Below are 21002 nucleotides of genomic sequence, written 5' to 3'. Positions count from 1 at the left end.
ATCCTTTTAAATATGCTCAGGCGCTCAGTCATGTCTGACTCTGTGACCCCATGGATGGTAACCCGCCAGGCTCCTCTGTCCATGTATTCTCCAGGCAAGAATACTGGGCTGGGTTGCTATTTCCTCCTCCAGGGGATCTTCCTGACCTGGGGACTGTACCCATGTCTCCTGTGTCTCCTGCCTTGAAGGTGGATTACTTACCACTGAGCCACCTGGGAAGCCCTCTCTTTAAACAGCCCTGATTTTAAAAAGAAAGAAAGAAAAAAGAGTAAAAGAAAAGACTTGTTTCTTATTGCACTGTAGGCTTCCAACAAGACAGGCAACATTTCTACAACCCTAGCCTGCCAAATTTCTGTTACACAGTAGCACCCCATACTATTTTTGAATAAAGTACACATGACTCCAGAAGCATTAATGAGTATCAGTGACAGCATAGGTCACAAGCAACAGGTAATACCACTCATTTGTCATTGAATTGATCAGGACTTGTGGAAATAACATTATAAATTTATTTGAAACAGAAACACAAGGGGTTATGAGGCTTCTCACTAGCTGCCCTTTACAGAAACTAAGTATTTCCTATAGTTACCCTCAGAAACAGCTTAATTCAGAGCACACACTTTGCTGTTCCCTGTGCCTGGTGTACATGTGTGCTCCTGTTCATTCGTGTCTGACTCTTTGCTCAGGCTCCTCCGTCCATGGGCTTTTCTGAGCAAAAATACTGGAATGGTTGCCATTTCCCCCTCCAGAGGAGCTTCCCGACCCAGGGATCGAGCCTGCATCTCCTGCAATTGGCAGGCAGATGCTTTACCTCTGAGCCACCTGGGAAGCCCCTGTATGCTTGGAATGATCTTTAAAAGTAGCTCTTTGTTGCTACTTGCAAAATTTTTCCACAGGTGAAGACTCAGCTCCACTATCTGCTACTGGGCAGACATTCTCACTCTGCATTGAGAATCAGCTGTTCCATTCTTTGTACTTTAAGTGCCGCATTATAACTAATGTGAATATACTATATCCTGTTTCTTCTACTAGACTGGCCCTTCCTTGAGTTCTAGGACTATGTCTTATTCATCTTAGCATTCTCTTTGCCTAAACTAATGCTGTGTAAGAATGTGTTTGTGTGTGTGTAATATAAATAGGCTTCCCAGGTGACTCAGTGGTAAAGACCCGCCTGCCAATGCCAGAAATGTGGGTTTGATCCCTGGGTTGGAAAGATGCCCTGGAAGGGGAAATGACAATCCACTCCAGCATCCACCCCCTTGAAATCCCATGGACAGAGGAGCCTGGTGGTTTACAGTCCATGGGGTCCCAAAATAGTCGGACAAGACTGAGCGACTAAGCACAGCACAGCATATACATATATATATATATATATATATACACACCATGTGATAAATTTTATTTTAAAAAATTGGATTAAAAGGAGAGTACTAGAGGAGTGAGGCCATCTATTGAAATGAAAGGATAGATGTGAGCTGTATTCTTTTTTAAAACTTTTTATTTTATATTGGAGTATAGGTGATTAACAATGTTGTGATAGTTTCAGGTCAACAACAAAGAGACTCAGCCATACATAAGCATGTATGCATTCTCCCGCAAAATCCCCTCCCTCCAGGCTGCCACATAACATTGAACAGAGTTCCCTGTGATATACTGTAGGACTTTGCTGCTTATCCATTTAAAATATAGCAGTGTGCACATGCCCATCCCAAACTCCCTAACTATCCCTTCCCCTCATAAGAGTTGTAGTCTTGACCCCAGAGTGAAAGTTGGTTCTAAATACAAGAGCTTTTTCTCACTAGTGTCTATCCTTGGAAACTTCCATGACTCAGGGAAGGAGGCTGTGATATCTATAAGATCTTTGACCAGTCTATGATGACAGCAATAATGTACAGCACACTTTTTGATAGTATTTTTTTTTAAATGATCATTATCCAAGTTTCTTAAACTGCCTTTATATTTTTAATACAACCTGAACTGAATAGTCAACACAATTCTCATAGACATGTTTTTTGACACAAGAATACCATTAATGATCTGGGACATATTTTCACACTGCTGTGCTCAGCTGCTCACTTATGTCCAACTCTTTGCGACCCTCTGGACTATAGCCTGCCAGGCCCCCCTGTCAATGAGATTTTCCAGGCAAGAATACTGGAGCCAGTTTCCATTTCCTCCTCCTCCAGGTAGTCTTCCCAACCAAGGGATCCAACCCATGTCTCCTGCATTGCAGGGGAATTCTTTACCTCTTGAACCATAGGGGAAGCCAATTTTTCACATTCTATATATAAGTATCGGAGAAGGCGATGGCACCCCACTCCAGTACTCTTGCCTGGAAAATCCCATGGATGGAAAAGCCTGGTAGGCTACAGTCCATGGGGTCGCGAAGAGTCAGACACAACTCAGCGACCTCACTTTCACTTTTCATTTTCATGCACTGGAGAAGGAAATGGCAAACTACTTCAGTGTTCTTGCCTGGAGAATCCCAGGAACGGCGGAGCCTGGTGGGCTGTCATCTATGGGGTCGCACAGAGTCAGACACGACTGAAGCGACTTAGCAGCAGCAGCAGCATATATAAGTATATATATATTATATACTTATATATACATTAATATATATCATATATATGTTATATATAAATGTTATATATATATTAAAATATATGTATAAAAATGTTATATATATATAAAAAAGATTGTGTAGAACATCTCAGTCTCACTGGACAAATATCAGATATGCTTTGCTTTAGGCTGGTCAGTCTGCTGGAAAAATGTTCTGACTTCCTCATGAACAGAGTTACTACAGCTGCAAAAACCGTCAATAAATTTGTCACTGTTTTTGTCATGAAAATAGTGTAAGTCTTTCTTCTTCAACTACCTTTTTAAAATTGATTTCCAAGGGCATTTTATATATGGCATTATGAAGGCTCTATTTTTTTGGGCTCCAAAATCACTGCAGATGGTGACTGTAGCCATGAAATTAAAAGACGCTTGCTCCTTGGAAGAAAAATTATGACCAACCTGGACAGCATATTAAAAAGCAGAGACATTACTTTGCCAACAGAGGTCTGTCTGGTCAAAACTATGGTTTTTGCAGTAGTCATGTATGGATGTGAGACTATAGAGAAAGCTGAGTGCCAAAGAATTGATGCTTTTGAACTGTGGTGTTGGAGAAAACTCTTGAGCATTCCATGGACAGGAAGGAGACACAACCAGTCCATCCTAAAGGAAATCAGTCCTGAATATTCATTGGAAGGACTGATGCTGAAGCTGAAACTCCAATACTTTGGCTACCTGATGTGAAGAAATGACTCATTGGAAAAGACCTCGATGCTGGGAAAGATTGAAGGTGGGAGGAGAAGGGGACAACAGAGGATGAGGTGGTTGAATGGCATCACCAATTCAACGGACATGAGTTTGAGTAAGCTTCCAGAGCTGGTGATGGACAGGGAGGCCTGGCCTGCTGCAGTCCATGGGGTCTCAAAGAGTCGGACACGACTGAGCAACTGAAGTGAACTGAACTGAATACAATAAGCAAGAAAAAACACCCCAAGACACATTCTATTACTAGTGTAATTCAAAAATAACGCATTAATACTTAATAACTAAAACCTGAATTACTAATAACATATCTGCTATATTTTCTTCTGATATTCTCAAACTTAAGGCTTTCCTTATAAGCTTCCAGTTCTTTGGAATTTGAGATTAGACTACTTACATCTTTTCTATGTAAAATAAATATACTGGGATCTGTAGTGTTCACATCTACAGAGATTAACCCCAAAATGTTATGTTCTGTGTTATAAAAATGATACAGATTTCTCAATGGGAAACAATCTTCTTTTTCAAGATTGTGAATTGAATGGTACTCATGGCAATCCACTCCAGTATCCATGCCTGGAAAATCCCATGGACAGAGGAGCCTGGAAAGCGATAGTCCATAGGGTCACAAAGAGTTGGACACGACTGGAGTGACTTAACACATATATACATTTGTCTATTACCTTGTTTGAAAATCCTAAGAAAGGCCTCAAGCTTTCCCCTCTTAACTGGGCAAAACTTACATATTTTTAACTATTGCCTTTAAGAGTTTGTTCCAATACCCAGCAATAAACTGAGTATGGTAATGTCACCTTCTTTAACCTAAAGCCTACTTTTGCTTTTAGTATTGATACATACAGGTGGTGTCATACACGTTGCATTTTCAGTGATTGATTTTGCAAGACATGTTTGTGTATTGCAAATATTTTTGCTGCTTTAAAGAAAAGGTCTTAAAATGCATTTTCAGAGTTTTATTTTCTTTCATATCAGCTGTGGGCAAACCAAATGAGAAATATAGAGGGAAAGGAGTGCATGTTTCTTCTTATCCCTAAGATCTCAACCAAAATGTTCACTTGTTCTTGTTATTTCTCTCCTGGCTTTCTGTGTGTGTGTGTGTGTGTGTGTGTGTGTGTGTGCACATGCGTGTGTGTGTGCGCGCACACGTGTATGCTCAGTCGTGGGTTAGGTTGACTGCACTGTTTTTAAAAAAGTTTTTTTTTTTTTAATGTGGTAATCGAGTAGCTCATATTTTCACTATTCCTGAGATAGTTTAATTGTTAAAGAAAACACTGTGGTTTATATAAAGGCCCCTGTAAGTGAGGTATCAGTGCTGTATGATCAAGTTGATATTTTCAGACTTGAAAGTACCTTTCAGTACATCCTTAAAATGTACAACAAAGGGAAGTGATTTGCTGAAATAAAAATGTTATATCTGGCTCAAGCCCAAATTGCTCAAGGCCATGTAAAAATCTGAGGAGATGCAGACATAATAGGCTCACTAGGTTGGAAGTAATGTCACATTTTTCTAAACGCAAAGACTAATCTGGTGCCACTTGCTAAGTTGAGCTCAGGTTTCATTGACAATCTTTCTTAACCTCTTATTTTCCGCTTGTGGATTTTTTTTTCCCTCAAACATACTCCAGTTGCTTAGACACAGCATGCAAGGGATTTTAAAACCGTTTTTGAACTGCATGTATTTAAATAATTTTATTAACTTTTATGTTTGACTGAGCAAAAGTTTTCGGTCTTCAAATGCTTTATTGTATTTTAATGGTTCACAAAATGATTTCTTTTCCAGCATGAAATTTTACAGCTGAGTGGCTGACATTGTACAGTATCTGTGTTATGTGCCTAATAGCTTATGTCATTTCAGTAGTGAAAACAGGGAGAGAATACGGTAATTATGACCACTTGGAAAAGATACCCGTATGGCCAATCAGTTACTTTTCTTCTTATTTAATGTACCATTTTAATATGATAATTGTTGTAATGATGTGAAATATTATGCTTATCAAAAAGCCCAGAGTTTTCAAATAAGAAACAAACAAAAGAGTTTAGCCTGCATAATGAATCTCCCTGAACTTTGATGCTCAGGACAGGAGGGTCCTGATGTTGTTGGAAAGTTCCAGTTTAGAGTATTTTGCCCCTTGACCTTTTCCTCCTTTCTCCACTTTTAGGGAGATCACTACTCTTTTGTTTCCAGCACGTTTCTCCCTTTTCATCAGCTTTCATCTAGTCATATGGTTTGGGAAGCAACTTCTGAATAGTGGACCCCGACTCTACAAGGTCAGCCTGCAGTCACCCTGGAGCTGCAGGACAGTATTGCCACGTTTGCCAGACACTTCCACCACTGTTAGCACGTTTTCATGTATCTTAACAGTGGAGTTTACCTCACTATCTTCCTTTTCAAAATTTATTGGTGAGTCCCCTGTATTTGGGCTTCCCAGGTGACTCAGCGGTAAAGAATCCGCCTGCCAATGCAGGAGACACAGGTTCAATCCCTGGGACAAGAAGATCCCCTGAGTAGGAAGTGGCAACCCACTCCAGTATCCTTGCCTGAAAAATCCCATGGACAGAGGAGCCTGGTGGGCTACAGTCTGTGGGGTCACAAAGAGCTGGACACAGCTGAGCATGCGCACACACACCCCTGAATTTACAATATTAAATTAACAAATGTCTAGTCAATAAAGTTTACAATCAGTAAACTTGTAGACTTGTACAGTAGCCTTGTTTGAGAGTCCCTAGGACCGTACTTTTCTTTCCGGCCTCAAAGAAGTATTAAGCTAGCGCTTCTCAAATTGTGATCTATGAACCACCTGTGCCAGAAACAACTGAGTCATTCTCTTAAAATATCAACTCCAAAGTCCCACCCCAGGACTTGAGAAACAGTACCACACCAATGAGCCATTTTAACAAACCCCCAGACGATACTTACACATGCCAGGTTTTGAGAACTGGTGTGATACATTTTCAAAACTTATAAAATTTTTGAAAGACTATATCCTTCTTTCTACTTCATTTATCACATTCTCTATGATATATTTCTTTCCCTCTACTCTAATCCAGGCTCTTATCCCTTACGTCTGGATAATCAAAAATGATTCCCTGGTTTCTAGTCTTTTGATGCTGCCAGGTTTGTCACCTTGGATCTTAAGTTTAACATTCTAACCACTGGCTTTCTAGTGAAATGCACTCTTTTACTCCTAGATATTAATGACATCTTGTTAGTTAAGGCACCTCGTTAACACCTACAAAATCCTCTCCTCAAGAGAACTTGATTACTTGCTATTCTTAAACACATATACCCTGTTATAATTCTGTGCCTTTGCTCAGGTTTTGCCAGGTACCTTGCCATTTTCACTTAAATTCAATATATTTATTATACAAAATCAGCATCCTTCTTGAAAGCTCACCTTAGGACTTTCAATGGCCTCCCCTCATCCTCAAAAGCACCATTCAGATATAAGCTATGTCTCTATGAAGGTTATTTGCATCTGGGTTGAGCCATCATAACACAATCATCCACCCTTTTCAACAGAAAAAATATTGATTTGACTATAATTCCAGTTTACAAGGACATACCAGAATGAATTTAAAACAGCTTTTGAGAATGTCTCTTTAAGCACAGGCTCAGAAAACAGGCCACTTCTGTTAGGGACAAGAGGAATAAAAAAGGAGTAGGGATAGGAAAAAGAGAGTTTAGCAATGTCATCATGAAACAGATCAGTGAACAAAAAATAAACCATGGTTTTAGGAATTTACTTCCACATCTGAGAGAGAAGCTGAAAGGAATGTGCTTTAGTCAGAAGTTAACATAAGCAGATCTATGGCTCTATAAATCCATGTTTTGGGGAAGGGGTCTGAAAAATGCCAACTCAGCTGGGGTGTGTTACAAAAATGGTGATTTCCCTACCTCTGTACGCTCGAGGACCCCAGAGGTATGAAAGTCTTTCATTAAAAGACAAGAAACAAGTGAAGAAAGTATCACTATATGTTTTTTTAGCCTGTAAAACCCTTGACAATAGGCTCGTTTGCTTTATGGGCACATTTTTATGCTGTGCCTATAACAGTGCTTCACACACATAGGTCATCAAAACGCAAGCTTTTAGTTAAGAAGGTTGCAATCAAACAGAAATAAAAATTCTGGCATATCAAACAAAATCCAGTTATTTTGTGTTAATAAATTTTTACTATGATAATAAGAAGTAGTATAACAAACATAAAGGTGATTCCAAAATAAAGATTCAAAGATACAGATAAAATGTAGGTTATTCACTTGCTCTAAGACTTGCTTCAAACATCTACAATATCAAATCTTTAATAGGAGCGGTCTTAGATAAGGTTGAAAATTGCAACTTAAACATTTATTTTTTTGTGCTAAGCCATTAAGGTCAATTTAATAAAATTTCATATAGCTATAGGGCCAGCTGTTTAATAATGAAGAAAGCTGTGTACCAGTTTTGAAAAGACTTCAGGGGTTGTTTTATATGCTGTTTTTTTTTTTTCTTTTTTTTTTTACAATTCAGCTAAGCCAGGGGTCATTCCAATATGGAGAGATTGGAAAAAATAAATTCACAATGATGGCTGAGCTCACTGTCTACAATAGCAATGGAATCTGATATGGTGGGATGTAACTGACTACATAAGCAGCCTATGGTGATGCACCTTTCAGGAAAAAAATGTTTTTGTGTTTTTTTTTTTTCTTAAGTTTTCATTTAATGGGTTTGATATCCCCACACATATACAATGAAAATACACACATTTAAGTTGATGATACAGAACTTTTCTTCACATTTTGAGAAGAAAAAAATTAATGTATTAAAAACATTTTTGATTTTCCTTTAAATTACTTCTTAGTGACTTTATGTCCAATTAATGCTATTGGACTGGGCTTCCTTGGTAGCTCAGATGGTAAAGAGTCTGCCTGCAATGCAGGAGACCAGGGTTAGATCTCTGGGTGAGACAGATCCCCTGAAGGAGGGGATGGTAACCCACTCCAGTATTCTTGTGTGGAGAATTCCATGGATAGAGGAGCCTGGTGGGCTGCAGTCTATGTGTTCTCAAAGAGTTGACACTACCAAGAGACTAACACACACACACACACACACACACACACACACACACACACACACACACACACTGGAGAACCTTTGCCTTATTCTTACCTATTTCTCTTGATATTGGTACTCTTCTATATGTGTACCAGGTATTATCCCTTTTTAAGGTAACCTGTAATTCTTAGATTTATAAAGAAAAAAAAAAACCTGTTTGCAGCCCTTTACGACAAATTCTAGCAGACAAGACCTGTGTAGCCTTTCCAATCCAGGGGATCATATCTACACACTGGGAAAATCTGAAGAAAAGCCTAGAAGAGTCTTTCTCTATAGAGTAGAAGAGTCCCACCTGTCACCAGTTCACACAGTTTGTCATTTCTCTGACATTGAACTCTAAGGTGAGTGCAAGAGGCCTTGGGGAAATCAGGGAAAGAAACCGATCTCCAAGTTTTGTATTCACAGTTGCAAGGAACACATCATCTGTGTTTGGCAAAAGGATAAAGGATTGCTCCCACCACACTCAAAAAAAAGAACACAGGGAACACTGAGGCAAAACAATATAGACTATATTAACTTAAGCCATTTAGGTGTTTTGGGGATAATAAAATCACCTCTCTGAAACTGAACCACAGAAGCTGGATCTCATCATATTGTAATGGACTTTATGAAACATAGGGGCTCTACCCACTACATAGTTGCATGAGTGCAACTTGAGGCAAGTGATAAACTCTACTGCTGCATGAATACTTTGAGGCTTTGTATTATTTTTCCAAATTGTCTCCAGAGTTAATATGAATGATGAACATGGGATCAGAAATTTTTACCTATAGACACTGGAAAGAACTGAAGGAGCAAACCCGATTTAGAATGTCATTGAGCGTGTTCAGTTCAGTTCAGTCGCTCAGTCATGTCCGACTCTTTCCAACCCCATGAACTGCAGCACGCCAGGCCTCCCTGTCCATCACCAACTCCCGGAGTTCACCCAAACTCATGTCCATTGAATTGCTGATGCCGTCCAGCCATCTCATCCTCGGTCGTCCCCTTCTCCTCCTGCTCCCAATCTCCCCCAGCATCAGGGTCTTTTCCAATGAGTCAACTCTTCACATGAGGTGGCCAAAGTATTGGAGTTTCAGCCTCAGCATCAGTCCTTCCAATGAACGCCCAGGACTGGTCTCCTTTAGACTGGACTGGTTGGATCTCCTTGCAGTGTAAGGGACTCGCAAGACTCTTCTCCAGCACGACAATTCAAAAGCATCAATTCTTCGGCCCTCAGCTTTCTTCACAGTCCAACTCTCACATCCATACATGACCACTGGAAAAACCATAGCCTTGACTAGACGGACTTATGTTGGCAAAGTAATGTCTCTGCTTTTCAATATGTTATCTAGGTTGGTCACAACTTTCCTTCCAAGGAGTAAGCGTTTCTTAACTTCATGGCTACAGTCACCATCTGCAGTGATTTTGGAGCCCCCGAAAATAAAGTCTGACACTGTTTCCACTGTTTCCCCATCTATTTCCCATGTTAAAAATGTTATTTTGAATATAAATTATTTTGCTAATATAAAAACTGTAATGAACCTTGATTAAAGCCCCTTAAATTCAGCTCAATGTATTCAATTCCTCCACTGTGACGGTACAACAATTGGCTCTGAGCAGGTTTCAAAGAGGTAGTCTCAGTCCTTTTTATCCAAGGACTCACAAAACTATGCATGCAAAACAATATGAGATGGAAAACTGTATCTGGCAGGTAAATATAAAATTTGCAACACACACACACACACAACTGTAAAATACAAAGCCTAAACATAGAGTGAGGTCAGTGAGATCAAAATCATCAAGAACTTAAGGAAAAAAAAAAAAAACCCTGAAATGTTTATCTCAATTGTCTTTTAGAAAAGCGATTTGTTCAACTTGGATTTGCTGCAGTTCTTTGAGTTATTTGATAGAGTAAGACATGGCCATAGTCTCTCTGGACTTCAAGGCAAATGTGTCCAGCCAACCCAGAAATTCAAAGCACACATCAAAACACATCTTCCCATGGGAAGACTTGGCTCTCTAGACTCAATCATTGCCAAATAAGCCATTTGCTTGGAATGTGATTTTTCTGGGCAGAGGTGAGAGCTAAGAAATGGAGGACAGTTAGAAAAGGAAACTACAGAGAGTGACAGAGGTGTTCTTGTTCTAGGACAGATATGCAGGTTCCCAAGAAAATTACCTGTGATGGCCAAGGGTCACATCCAAGCACATGTACTGATGTCACACCAACCTCAACAATAGTCTCTGAGCTGCTTTTGTTGCCTTTTCTCTCACTTCTCCAATACTTCAGTTCAGTTGCTCAGTCATGTCTGACTCTTTGCGACCCAAGAACCACAACACTTCAGGCCTCCCTGTCCATTACCAACTCCCGGAGTCCAACCAAACCCATCCATTGAGTCGGTGATGCCATCCAACCATCTCATCCTCTTTCATCCTCTTCTCTTCCTGCCCTCAATCTTTCCCAGCATCAGGGTCTTTTCAAATGAGTCAGCTCTTTGCATCAGGTACCCAAAAAGTATTGGAGTTTCAGCTTCAACATCAGTCCTTTCAGTGAACACCAACGACTGATGTCCTTTAGGATGGACTGGGGTTGGATCTCCTTGCAGTTCAAGGGACTCTCCAATACGTAGCCCAATGCTTATCAGTTAGTACATACACAGTCACCATTTGCTGAGTGAATTATTTAATATACTCGCATGTATCAGAGCACCAGTTATTCTATAACATAAGACAGCCTATCTAAGAAATATCCTCCAGTTCACTCTCTTCATTTTGGTCCTCCATTTTTTTCCCAATATTTTTCTTTACTGCTGTTTGTGTATGTGTGTATACCTTAACATAGATGTTAGGAAAAGAAAAATCTGACAAAGGAACAACATTCAATTCACTTGAAGGAAAATATTGACATTCATGAAACCAAACAAAGCTCGTGGTGCCCCTCTATCTTTAACATGCCTCTATCAGCAAAGAAAAGCACAGGGGTTAACAGATTTAGCAGGGAAAGCAGATTGTAGTTCCATTGACAGCTAGGAAATGAAATGACATCCAGTATTTGATGACTGCCCTCAATTAGCCTATGCAAAGCAAGAATTAATTACCAGCATTGAAAAAGCTCACCTCTGACTTCTCTTTCAAGATCTCACTTACACTGAGTGTTCCTCTGGTGTTATAAACGTAAGTCTAGCAGACTTGATAACTTGCATTTCCCTTAAAATATTTTAATTTGAAGTAGTTTTTATTTAATATGGCAACCCATATTTGATGGCAGACAACCCTTAGCTAACCTAAGAAACATAAATCTACATACAGATATAGATGTAGATAAAGAGAAATAATATATGTGCTTAGTCCTGACTCTTTGTGACCCCTATGACTGCAGCCCGCCAGGCTCCTCTGTCCAAGGGATTCTCCAGGCAATACTGGAGTGGCTTGCCATGCCCTCCTCCAGGGGATCTTCCCAACCCAGGAATCAAACACAGGTCTCTGCATTGCAGGCAGATTCTTTACTGTCTGAGCCACCAGCAAAACCCATTTAGATTTATAGAAAAAGATATATGAATGAGTATGATTTACTTATATAGAATACAATGGGCATTAGCAGTACCATTGCACATATTAGCTTTGGAATTCTCAAGGCAGCAATTAAATGTATTAATGTAAACCTATAAAATAATTTTATTACTATACAGGGAAATAGATTATAAAAATAATCTCTGTATAGGTACAGATCCTATTTTTTGACATCCTCCCCTAACAAAAGTTGTATATCTTTTTCCCAAGCTAGTAATGAAATAAAAGCAAATGAATCCCTAAAGCCATTCGCTTAATGAGATAATTTTGTTAAGCAAACAATAAAAACCTCATTGACAACAAAGACATCATGTCAGAACATACAGGAATGCCCAAATAAAAGGCTAGAATGTGATTTGCCTGCTTTCAGGGAGTAATCTGTGCAAATGGAAAGGCTTAGCTTGGTTTATCTAATATTAGTAGAAAGTATCAATCTTAGACAATGTAAGAATTAAGAAATACAAGCAAGTGTCAGAATGTAAGAAATATAAACACTGGGAAGTGGAGAAAATATTTTTCCATTCCAAAGAAAGTGGGCTTGGGAGAGGAAACTGACATTTGTTTGAGCATCTAAATTCCAGCTCATGTGTGGGATCCTTTTCCCCATGGCTGTGCAATGATAACAGCATGGTACCAATTAGAAAGCTAAACTCAAAAACTACCAACTGGGCTGGGGTCAGAAGAGTAAGGAAATGAAACATGTATCTTTTTTGGAAGACCACTTAACCAGGTGTGGGTTTAATTCCTAGTCTTTATTATTATAGGTATCATTATGGATAAAGAAACAAGATAGGGGTTGGTTATATGAGCAAGTGTGCTTCATCATAATATTAACATAACTGTCCTATCCATTGGTCATTTTTTGGTGAAGAATGGCCCAAATCCCACTCATCTCCATAGCACTTGACATTTCTGAAAGTCAGCAGGGAAAGGGATGGGTTTAATGGTTTAAGAGGACAAGGTGACCATGATTAAAAGGCTTTTATGTCATATATACGGCGCAAGCATCACAACTGACTTAGTAACAGCCCACCATATGGGGTTTTCCAAACTTGCTCTTAATGGAGCCAAGGGCAGAACTACAAATGTGTGCTGGTCTTAACAGAAAATGTACACTGAATATATTGAACGTACTTTGAAAAGATCAATTAGAGAAATGGACCAATAGATCCAGATATTAATTCTCTGTCCCAATATTGGGAATATTGGAGTTCAAAAGAGATGCTATGCACATTCTCTAAAGAAGCTTTAATGAGGTCATAAAAGAGAGTTGGTTGACCTGTCTTGGTCTCATTTATTTCATCTGTAAGATATGGATGTTTATAGTATCTATTTCAGAGTTGGCCTTAGAGTACTCCAAACCCTGCCTACACAAAGTGAGGGTCCCATACGCAAATGATGATTACTATTAATATTATTAATAAAACAAAATCCAATCCCCTAATTCTTTAAAATAATGCTTTGAGAGATTACTTACATTGTGTTTCCTTTTTTAAATACTCTGTCAAAAGAGGTTTGGTTGTTTCTCCAGGCCAGTGCTCGATGAAATTGTAGAAAATAAAAGGTTTCAGAGGCAAATGAAACTGGATTGTGTTTTGCAAAGGGGGTTTATTGTTTCTGGCTGCGGCACTCCATTTTAAAAAGCTAATTATTTTCCCACACAAACAGTCAGCAAATAATGAGTCATACTGCAGAATTTTGTGACTTTTCAGAGAACTTTTTTTTTTTGACAGCAATATATCTCTGAGTAACTTTAAAATTCTGTTGAAATTGGTTTGTTTAGACAATGTTCGCCAACTTCTGCCTTGGGTGTTAAGAGCCAGCCACTCAGTTTTAGCAAAGCAAGGCTGGGCTGACTGTTCTTGAATACAGTAATGTTGCAGGCTACCCCAAAGTAAACAGAAATTGGCAATTTGAAAATGTCATCAACCCAGAGCTTTCAAAAGTGTTAAATATTTAACCATAGCTAATAGACTGCAAAGTAATACTCGCTTGGCCAAATACATGTGCTTTTCATTTCTCCCTGATCACATTTGGCATCATCTTTTTTGTAGCCTCACTCAGCATTTCAGAAGCAGAGGAGGCCAGAAGGTAGCAACAACCATCTGGTTCTAGAAAACTGCAGATTTAAGTTGAGGAGAGTGCTTTAGAATTTAGACTTTGGACCTGGGTTCAACTCTCAGACATGAAATCTGAACTCCAAGTGACTTTCAGCATGTAACTCAGTTCTGGAGGCTGTAGTTTCTGCGCATGTGAAGTCTTGTAAGTGGTTTGAAAAACAATGTAACGCAGTGCCAAGCAAGAGTGAGCCCCAAATTATTGGCAATAGGTATATAGCTGTTAACTGTTGTGATTCTGCACTGTGTTTTTTAGTGTTGTTGTGTTGTTTATTGTTGTTGTGTTGTTGTGATATCAAGTACTTTCCTTTCTCTGAACATTGACCTTTGTTCCTCTCTTGGAATGCTCCTCCCTCTGGCTTTGCATGCCTGTCCCTTTCTCAACCTTTCCTGTCTTACATTAGATGGCATCTCCTCCCAGGGGGTTTTGCTGATCCTAATCTTTCTGGTTAAAGCAGCTGTTCTTTATGTCCCCGCCACACTGGCCCCAACCTCACTGCCCACTATGCCTTGGTCTAGTGCATTACGTGATTGTAACAAACTATACTAAGGATTTAGTTTTTAAACCTGTTGATGGTCCCCTTGCAGTCAAGTGCAAGCTCCTTAAAGGAGAGACATTCTTTTCCTTTTTCACGATGAATTTCCAGAGCCCAAACAGGCCACGATTCACTAGGACTTCTAAATAAATGCTTATTGATGAACCAACTCTGATTATGAGGAGTGTACCTCTGTAATCACTTTTTAAATTTATGCATTAGGATGTTGCTCAGAGTATAGCATTATTAAAGAGAGTTCCTGAAAAAGTTAATCCATCACTAAGGCATTATACATGACTTTTACTAATTATAGCATTGAGTGTGTCATTAGTGTCTGGGATTCTGGTAAAAGTAATATGCTAAGGAGAGGTTGGAGAAAAGTGTATTATATTAGCATAACTTATCTCCTAATCAAGTTCAAAATACAAGACACTTTGTGATAACTTCTCTAAATGTTCCAGTGCTCTTAGGAATTGCTCCAAGAAGTGGGATTCAGGGGAAGGTAACCACTAATTTAGAGAGTGGGAAGGGGTTAATAGCCCTCCTTTCTTCTTTTTCATGACAACTTGACCTTCAATGAATGTACTAGCACTCTGTTCCCCTGGTCACCTGATATATACCAGCTATGTTACTTAGGAATAATATCTACAGGAAAAATGACCTGGATTGACAAATTAAGTCTAGTCTGGGAAGAACTAGAAATAAGTTATAAAAGTCTGGGATAGTCTTCCCAGTTTGGGGTGTCCCTGAATGTCCTGACTTTTCTGTCTCTTCTGCCCTTGATGTATACAAGGACAGCTATGCCCAGTGGTCTGTCAGAAACACTGGCTGCTCTGGGCCAAGAGGCATCTAAGCCAAAGTGGCTCTTAGGTCTTCCGAATTTGAACTTATCTCCCTGCCTCTGAGCTGTTTGTCACATGGCAAAAAGAGATTGGTGCAGCTCTCTTAGTGGCCACAGGACCTCCGCCTAAAGATAATTCTTGAAGCGGCCATGCTGTCCTTCTTACATCTTTCTACTGAAACTAAGGTCAAGGGCAGTTGTTATGGATTGAATATCCTCTCAAATTCATACGCTGAAGCCCTAACCCCTAATGTGATGGTATTTGCAGGTAGGACCACTGGGAGGTAATTAGGTTTAGATGAAGTCTCAAAGTCAGGACCACCATCATGGGATGAGTGATTTATAGAAGAGGAAGAGAGAATAGCTCATTATCTCTCTGCTAGTGAGAAGGTGGCCATCTGCGAGTTACGAAAAGGACACTCACCAGGAACTGAATCTGTGACCTTGACTTTGGATTTCTAGCCTCCAGAAATGTGAGCGATACATTGCTGACGGTTAAATCACCCAGTCTTGGTATATCGTAATGGCAATCAGAGCTGATTAAGGACAGACGTTTGATACTTAGTGCTCAGTAGTCCCTGAGAAGATACCTAGTGGGCAAAGCAGGACAGGGAATGGTTTGATGGCTACAGAAATCACAGATGATCCCTGGTGACTCAGATGGTTAAGAATTTGCTTGCAGTGCAGGAGATATGGGTTTGATCTCTGGGTTAGGAAGATCCCCAGGAGAAGAGAATGGCTACCCTCTCCAGTCTTCTTGCCTGGAGAATTCCATGGACAGAAGAGCCTGGCAGGCTACAGTCCCTGGAGTTGCAAAGAGTCAGACATGGCTGAGTGACTAACACTTTCACTTTTTCACTTTTACTAATCAAAGGACATAGATTGAGACTGACTAGGGTGAGGAAACCATGAGAGAAAAGGCTGCTCCAACTTCTGACTAGCAAAGAAGTTTGGCAGAGGTAAGTGTAGGGAATCTCTGTAGACAGACAGCAGTAAGTGAGACACAGGAGTATGAATGGCTATTTTGAAACTATTTCTTCCAGTATAGTAGCTAAATAAAGTAGTTGAACTGTATACATAAGCTCAATAAACACACGAGTGAGAGTGACATTTTAATACTCTAAAACTATCTTCATGTCTTATTCTCTACCTGTCTTATTAGCTAAATTCTGTGCAAAAGTGCTTTATTTGTAAGGATATGCAGTGTCCTATCATGGAAGATATTATTATTATCATTAATTGGCTGTGCTGTGTGGCTTGTGGGATCTTAGTTCCCTGATCAGGTATTGAACCTAGGCTCCTGGCAGTGAAAGTACCAAGTTCTAACCACTGGACCACCAGGGAATCCCTTATCATGGAAGATATTAAAGCGAAAACGTCTCACCATGGAAGCAATGATTCTGATATTTGCATGACTCCTTTTCCCTGCCCTCTAGTCATTCCTAAAGACAGCAGATTCTAATAAAAAAAAGGATGGAGGAGGCAGTCAAAAGAACTCCAGCTTCTGGGTGGGATCATATAAACCCTCAGAACGATGCTGTGGTAGGGGGTCTGTGCCCCTCTGCTACTTAGGAGATGGGTCCCCACCTGAAGACTGAAGAGCAGGACGTGATTGGCAAAGCCAGGGCAGGACTGACATCCTGAAATTCCATTATTGTTACAGGACTGTCTACCCAAGCTTCTTTCTTCTCGTTTCTCTTCCTTCTGTACATACTGCCTTTATAATATTCCCAAAACTCACCTCTCCTTATTCCACTTTGCTCTCAAATGGGGCCTCACTGCCCACCACCAGATCATTTCTATCCGTGCAGATTTTATATAAAGCCAAATGCTACACTATACACCAGACAGAAGGGAACAAGCAGGAGGTATAGGCTTGTGCTATTGCAAATTTGAACACATTAAAAAAGCCCAAAACATAAGCAATGCTGGTATCTTTGTAAAGAAGGGAAAAAAAGGACACAGAACTAAGAACTCACCTTACAGTTATAGAGCATTAGTTGACTCCATTACTTATTATTATTATTATTATTATTATTATTATTAGTGATATTTCAGCAATAGTTTTGGTGCTTAGGTCTCAAAGACCACTGAACAAGGACATGCAATAAAGATAATACCCAAAAGCATACTGTGAGATGTGGTATGAATTCTCTCTCCAAAATATCACTTGTGAGTGATCATGCAGAACTGTGGCTTTGGCAACTTTGTTCCACTCTCTCTCCAGAGTCCTAATCTTTTTCAGACTAAACAGGCTGTAAGAAACGCTGAACTTCTATTGTCAGCCCTAATTCAAGTACCATGCCTCCCATGCTTAACATTCATAAGGATTGGGAACTTTTACATTTTCCTTATTTGGTAGTTGAATATTTTGATGATTTTTCTTCAGCCACCCATATTCCCATCCTATCAACCAAAGATCTCATGTAGTTGACCTTCAAAACCAATACAATATTGTAAAGTAATTAACTTCCAATTAAAATAAATAAATTTATATAAAAAAATAAAAGTTATGCATTTTGATAGCTCAGTTGGTAAACAATCTGCCTGCAATGCAGGAGACCCTGGTACAATCATTGGGTTGGGAAGATCTGCTGGAGAAGGGATAGGCTACCCACTCCAGTATTCTTGGCTTCCCTTGTGACTCAGCTGGTAAAGAATCTGCCTGCAATGCAGGAGACCTGGGTTTATACCCTGGGTTGGGATGATCCCCTGGAGAAGGGAAAGGCTACCTACTCCAGTATTCTGGCCTGGAGAATTCCATGGACTGTATAGTCCATGGGGTTGCAAAGAGTCAGACATGAGTTTGCAACTTTCACTTTCTCAGTTTTAGTTTAAAGGGTAAAACAAACACACAAACCATGAACTGCATACCTAAGTGTGCACCAAGACACCAAACCTGTCATCCTGAGACTCTTCAAAGCCCACCGACTTCTGTCTGGTCTTTAATGAAGGCAAATTGCAGCAGATACTCCCTGTCACTTGTGAGACAAATGAGATGATACGGGAGACAAAGCCAAAAAGTAGCCCTGCCCTGCATCTTCAATTAGCCGTGAAGGGAAAATGAGACAAACAGTCATGTATAATTTAGAGGCTTGCTCTCTGGTTCTTCCTGCTGTGGGAAGTTTTTCACTGAGGAAGGAAGCGTGATCTAGTGCAATGAACAGACCTGGGGGTCAGTCGTCTTGGGTTGTGTTTCTAGTCAGCTCCCTGACTTACTTTATGACCTTGTAGGCTGCTTAATTTCTGCCAAAGAGACAAAAACAACTTGTATTTATAGATTACACGTTTGGTTATCCTGGGCAGGGGCAATGCCAACAGTCCATATGCCCTATATCCTTTGATATATGTTATTATTATGTTTAGCACAAAAGACCTTGGTGATGAACAAAGACATTGGTGTTTGAAAATAAACGTGAGTTTCAAAGCCTGGGAGGAAAAGATGACAAAGAGTACTTTAATGAGGTTACAAGGTATCTCCTTTTCTACCTAGAGAGTTGTGCTTTGTTTTTTGTTTTTTATTAGTCAGCAAAGTGTAAACCATGCTCACGATGAGAGCTGTTTCAGTAAGTGTCAAATAAGACTGTAACCTTATTTGACCAAGAAAGTATGTGGGAGTAAAGGATTTATTTTCTAGGAGAAGTGGGTCTTTGTCTACTAAGAACCTTAAGGTGGAGTGCTGAGAAAACTTAAGAAGTTGGAAAGCTGACTTCGGCAAGCAAATTTCAAATAGTGGTTGTTGGGTCTCTGAATAGATATCTACTGAAAAAGAAATCATCAGACTCCACAGAAGAATCCAGAAAGAAAGCAGATAGAATCCCACTCCTGCTTTGAAGAGTGTGGAGAAGCAAGGGCTAGAGGAGGCCAGAGGAGGATGGTGGGCAGAGGAGCCTGGGCAAGGAATCCCTTTCGTAAGGCAGAGAACCTGGGGAGGGGCTGAAGGGGGAGCAAACTGCAGTAAGTCGAGACCACTGTTAGGCTCTGACTCAGGCAAGACCGGCTCTTCTGAAGGTTCTCCTTCTGAACCATAGTTTTACATCTCTCCTTTAAATCCTTATTCAGCAAAGTAACATTAAAAAACCTAATCAGGGTCACACCTTGTGAACCCGTTACCTGTGCTTGTCCACTCTTGACCTGAGGAAAGGTGGTACCCACAACGCCAGGAATCACTGAAGAAAAGGCAGCCAAGAGTTCTTCATCTGGGAGTCCATCCCCTGAAGAAAAGCAAGCCCTTAGTGGAGTCTGAGCTTTGCAGTTGGCTGACTGGGTTTCCTCCATTGTAGGGCTCGAGATAGCTTACTTCTTGGCTGGCAGAACCATGGAAAAGTCTGTAACCACTGCCTTTAGAGGATTCCTGCTGCCTCTTCCCAGCCTTCATGGATTGGCCTGATGCCAACCTGATGCCAACCAGTCTTCTCAGAAACTCCAGGTCTGTGGGAGGCAGAAGGTTGGCTATACCTGGAAAGCCCTTAAGATCATGAAAGAGAAAAGCAAGCACTAGGGTTTGCCAATCTGTGGCTCAGAGCATGCTTGTTCTTTTATACAGAGTTCCTGAGTACAATAGTGGCTGCTCCCCTGTCCCACCCAACTTCTCTCCACCTTAGAGCTGGTTCTGAGGGGTTAGCCGGTCCCTCTGAGGATGGATGTTTGGAGACAGCTCGTGAGCAAGCAGCCCTCCAGTCAAAAGGTTAGTCAATACTCAGTTTTCAAACCCAAGAGCTGAGAAGAGTGTACAGATTACAAATCTCTAGAAAATGGCCTTCGCTCACCAACACCTCCACCAGCCCCCTGCCCAATACCCCAGCAAAGCAGAGAAATCAAACAGCCTCAAGAGGCATAAGAGAGAAAGCAAGAGCCTTAGGATTCAGAGACAAATTTCATCTCCTAGTTTGGTTTCTGGAAAGAAGTAAGCAAATGCCATATTAACTGTCCACAACTTGGCTATAAGTATTCTATGGCGAAGCCACTGAGGAAAAATAACAGTCTTGACTATGACCAGCTTGGATGTGAGGGTTCACTTAGGGAACCCTGAAAGCCACGCACGCTACCTGGCTGCAAGGGATCCATGCCAGCAGTTTCAAGGCTGTACCCGGTTTGGTCAGAGGTTCCTAACAGTTTCCTCCCATGTGCTGAGGGCAGGCTGCTTACTGCAGAGGGGCCCAGGAGAGTCCGGGCTCCGTCTCACCACCTTGAAAAACATACTCAACAAGGAGGAGCATGAAAAGGTCACCTCGAAGAAAGCAACCTGAGGGGGCTGAGACTCAGCTGAATTTGAGAGAGCAAGTCAGGAGAATACAGCTTGAAACACTCAGGCCTCCATTTGTCTCTGTGATTAGGATTATCCTTCCTGTTGTTATTGCTGTTGAGTCACTAAGTTGTGTCAGACTCTTTCGCCACCCCAATGACTGTAGCCTGTCAGACTCCTCTGTCCACGGGATTCTCCAGGCAAAAATACTGGAGTGGGTTGCCATTTCCTTCTCCAGGCGATCTTTCCATCCAGGGATTGAACCCACGTCTTCTGCTAATT

At 40.5% G+C, this 21002-nt stretch overlaps 1 protein-coding gene across 1 annotated transcript in view; it reads right to left on the bottom strand.

Moving 5' to 3' along the window:
* GPC6 (glypican 6) overlaps positions 1-21002 on the bottom strand; it is a 1229455-nt gene that overhangs the window by 652772 nt on the left and 555681 nt on the right. The gene's annotated exons all lie outside the window — the stretch shown is intronic.

The sequence above is a fragment of the Ovis canadensis genome, chromosome 10 (assembly GCF_042477335.2).
Source record: "Ovis canadensis isolate MfBH-ARS-UI-01 breed Bighorn chromosome 10, ARS-UI_OviCan_v2, whole genome shotgun sequence".
In the NCBI taxonomy this organism is placed as follows: Eukaryota; Metazoa; Chordata; class Mammalia; order Artiodactyla; family Bovidae; genus Ovis; species Ovis canadensis.
The sequence above is the reverse complement of the archived record's forward strand: the minus strand, read 5'-3'. Positions and strand labels throughout refer to the sequence as shown.